Source organism: Mesoplodon densirostris, chromosome 13, assembly GCF_025265405.1.
Source record: "Mesoplodon densirostris isolate mMesDen1 chromosome 13, mMesDen1 primary haplotype, whole genome shotgun sequence".
In the NCBI taxonomy this organism is placed as follows: Eukaryota; Metazoa; Chordata; class Mammalia; order Artiodactyla; family Ziphiidae; genus Mesoplodon; species Mesoplodon densirostris.
In genome coordinates this window covers 31862626-31866665 of record NC_082673.1, presented here as the reverse complement: position 1 = coordinate 31866665, position 4040 = coordinate 31862626, and positions in this window count along the sequence as shown.

Sequence of the window (4040 nt, the reverse complement as noted above, 5' to 3'; positions counted from 1 at the left end):
ACTCTGCCTCCGTATGTGGCCTTGTTCTAATCTACATAAAAGTATCAGAAGGCTAGAGTTCGTTGTGGTAGCGTCAGGCCGTATAAATGGGGCCAAAGAGGGGATGCCAAGGTGGGCAGGGTTCTTATCCAATTTATATTGGATTATGTTTTTCCAAAACTTGAAAGACATTTCTATTAAAGGGTCAGAAGTGACAGACTGCAAGAAATGTTTTGTCTGTTGTGGAAGGGAGAGATGGAGAGGATGATGAATGCAATTACGTTCGGGTTCTACTGTTTTCCCTGGAAACGGTGAAGAGACTTCCTCCTCTGCTGCAGCCATAGGCTCTAGGGATTGCTTTTGCAGCCAGTGTCCCTTCTCTAGGGACTCATAGAGGTGATGGGCCAAGGCTGTGTTCTGCATGTCAGGTAGATTAAAGGTTTTCTTCAGGCAGAAACTGGGAGAGACATGAGAGAGGGAAATTCTGGCAGGAGAGTGTGCACAGCAGAAGTGACGGACCATTTCTGATTTTCTTTGCAGCAGCAGTGGCTACCGTTTCGCCTCCTATACCTGGTCACTACCATGTCCTCTACCGAGTGTGTGGAGAAACGCAGTTGGGCCGGCATGGGGAGACATACTGCTCCGTTGGTGGCTACTGGGCCTACGGGGCTGTTCCTTTGGCCACTCCAGCAAAGGTGGAAGCAGAGAAGCCAGTCCGCAGACGTGCTCCCAAGACAAAGCGGACTCCGGAATGGGCGGAGAAAGACCTGGGTTGCTCCAGACTCCAAATCCGGCGATTGCAGCATTCAAGCAGCTCAGGAATACAAGGTGCTTTGATTCCCAAGCAGGGTGGCCCAACCTCTGGGCACATCCCCTCTGCAGCAGCCCCAGTAAACGAATGTCCCATCTTTGGTGTTTCAAGGTCGGCAACAGGGAGTCCCCTCCTAAAGAAGGTTCTCTCTCATTGGCACAGTATCAAAGGCTGCCCCAGGTGTGGTTCCTTCCTGTGGGCCTGATCAGGCTAAGGGCAGAGTTGTCTCTTTCCTTCTCTGAGTCGGACCAACTCGTCTTCGGAACACCTCTTCACCCTGTTGACCACGTTTCTCACGGGGGCTGCTGCTGAGCCTTTATCTCATCCTTTCATGGTGGAGAGCGAGAGCATTCTAATGATTTTTACGTCTCGGGGAGAGGGGAGTGTAGTGATTAGGTTGTCCTTTTGTATTATGTCCTTTTGTCATGAATTTGTTTTCAATTTCATGTTCAGATGGGCCCACCATTCCCACTTGGTGAGGTCAGTCAGCACCCTCGTTTTGCACCTTTAACTTCTCTCTCAGTATCACTTGGAAATGTTTGAAATGGCGTGAGCTTGTCCTCACATTCCTATCAGCTGTAAATCCGGAGCCCCGACATGAACGTAACCATTGAGCAGAACACCTCTCCACCACCTGTGTAACACTGGGTAGGCCCCCTAACGTCTTGTTTTTTTAAGTCCTCAATTGTAAAAGTGTGAGGGGGTTATGAATTTATATTTGGGGCAGGGCAAGGTCGAGACGATGGTGTCTTTTCTCTTATTCGTCCAAACTGGAATGTCTTCCCTGTCTTCCCCGTGGGTCCAAATCTCACTTGTCCTTCAGGCCCACCGCCAAGAAGCCTTCCCTGATTCCCCCGTCCACACAAATCTCTGCCTCTTAGGATCAGTGCCCTACAACCTAGCTGTCTCTTCTGTTAATCTTGCCTGTCAAGAAAATCTCAGAATGTGGGTCTCTCTTGCCCACCTGGTGCCCCTGGGGCTGGGCCAGCACACCGGCCCGCCACACGTGCGGTGTCTATTAGACTAGGGCATGGGCTGGAAGGCCCATGTGTGAGGGGCCGTGCAGAGTACCTCCGCCCCTACACTGTACTCCTCCACAAAACTGCCCCTCCTCCTGAAGCCTGCCCCTCAAGTCCCAGGTTCTTTACATGACCTCACTGTGTAGTGATGCCCTTACAGGCCTTCTCACAGTTCCATGGCAGGGTGACTATTGAAATGCGCTGCTCTCAGAGAAACTTCCCTACCAGTTCTCCACCAGATACCAATCTGTTTGGTTTTCTGAGAGAGAATTTCTCAGCGGATAGTGGATATGTACTCTAATCTGTGCTCTGTTCCCTGGGTGGACAGTGCAGCACGTGCACCCAGACCGGGCATCTCTACAGGAGGTATGGTGTACACACAACCTCAGCTGGCTGGCACATGTTCCTGTGGGGCTTGCCCACCACCTACACCTGAGCACTTTCCCAGCTCTAAGTAATGCCAGTGACCTGGGACACCTTCAGTGACCCCCAGTGCTCACTGCTGAGGACAAGTCAAAGGTCATCCCTGGACAAATGTGCAGGAGAGTTCTGAGCTTTATAAATGTAGCCTTCCCCTTTGGGCTACAGGATGCTTCCATTCAGACCCTTTCGTGATTGGCCTCTTAGCTAAAGACGAGTACATTTTTATTGGCAAATGGTAAACGGAGCAGTTTGAGGTAGAGGGCCACTCTTGAACCGCTCCTGCAAACCCAGGCACCTGTGTGTTGTTACGTAGACGTCTATATCGGTCCCTTCAGACACATCCCGTACTGAGTTGCTGAGTACTAGGGGAGAGGGTGGTGCCATGTTGATGGAAAGACGGGAAGAACGGAGGGGGAGTGATGAAGTGCTAATGAGACTGGAGGGCTGAGGAGATGGTGTCCCAGGAGGCTGGGTTGATGTGAGCCTAGACTTGGTACCCAGAACCCAGTTCTGAGTCTCCTGATCACTCTGCCTCCGTATGTGGCCTTGTTCTAATCTACATAAAAGTATCAGAAGGCTAGAGTTCGTTGTGGTAGCGTCAGGCCATATAAATGGGGCCAAAGAGGGGATGCCAAGGTGGGCAGGGTTCTTATCCAATTTATATTGGATTATGTTTTTCCAAAACTTGAAAGACATTTCTATTAAAGGGTCAGAAGTGACAGACTGCAAGAAATGTTTTGTCTGTTGTGGAAGGGAGAGATGGAGAGGATGATGAATGCAATTACGTTCGGGTTCTACTGTTTTCCCTGGAAACGGTGAAGAGACTTCCTCCTCTGCTGCAGCCATAGGCTCTAGGGATTGCTTTTGCAGCCAGTGTCCCTTCTCTAGGGACTCATAGAGGTGATGGGCCAAGGCTGTGTTCTGCATGTCAGGTAGATTAAAGGTTTTCTTCAGGCAGAAACTGGGAGAGACATGAGAGAGGGAAATTCTGGCAGGAGAGTGTGCACAGCAGAAGTGACGGACCATTTCTGATTTTCTTTGCAGCAGCAGTGGCTACGGTTTCGCCTCCTATACCTGGTCACTACCATGTCCTCTACCGAGTGTGTGGAGAAACGCAGTTGGGCCGGCATGGGGAGACATACTGCTCCGTTGGTGGCTACTGGGCCTACGGGGCTGTTCCTTTGGCCACGCCAGCAAAGGTGGAAGCAGAGAAGCCAGTCCGCAGACGTGCTCCCAAGACAAAGCGGACTCCGGAATGGGCGGAGAAAGACCTGGGTTGCTCCAGACTCCAAATCCGGCGATTGCAGCATTCAAGCAGCTCAGGAATACAAGGTGCTTTGATTCCCAAGCAGGGTGGCCCAACCTCTGGGCACATCCCCTCTGCAGCAGCCCCAGTAAACGAATGTCCCATCTTTGGTGTTTCAAGGTCGGCAACAGGGAGTCCCCTCCTAAAGAAGGTTCTCTCTCATTGGCACAGTATCAAAGGCTGCCCCAGGTGTGGTTCCTTCCTGTGGGCCTGATCAGGCTAAGGGCAGAGTTGTCTCTTTCCTTCTCTGAGTCGGACCAACTCGTCTTCGGAACACCTCTTCACCCTGTTGACCACGTTTCTCACGGGGGCTGCTGCTGAGCCTTTATCTCATCCTTTCATGGTGGAGAGCGAGAGCATTCTAATGATTTTTACGTCCCGGGGAGAGGGGAGTGTAGTGATTAGGTTGTCCTTTTGTATTATGTCCTTTTGTCATGAATTTGTTTTCAATTTCATGTTCAGATGGGCCCACCATTCCCACTTGGTGAGGTCAGTCAGCACC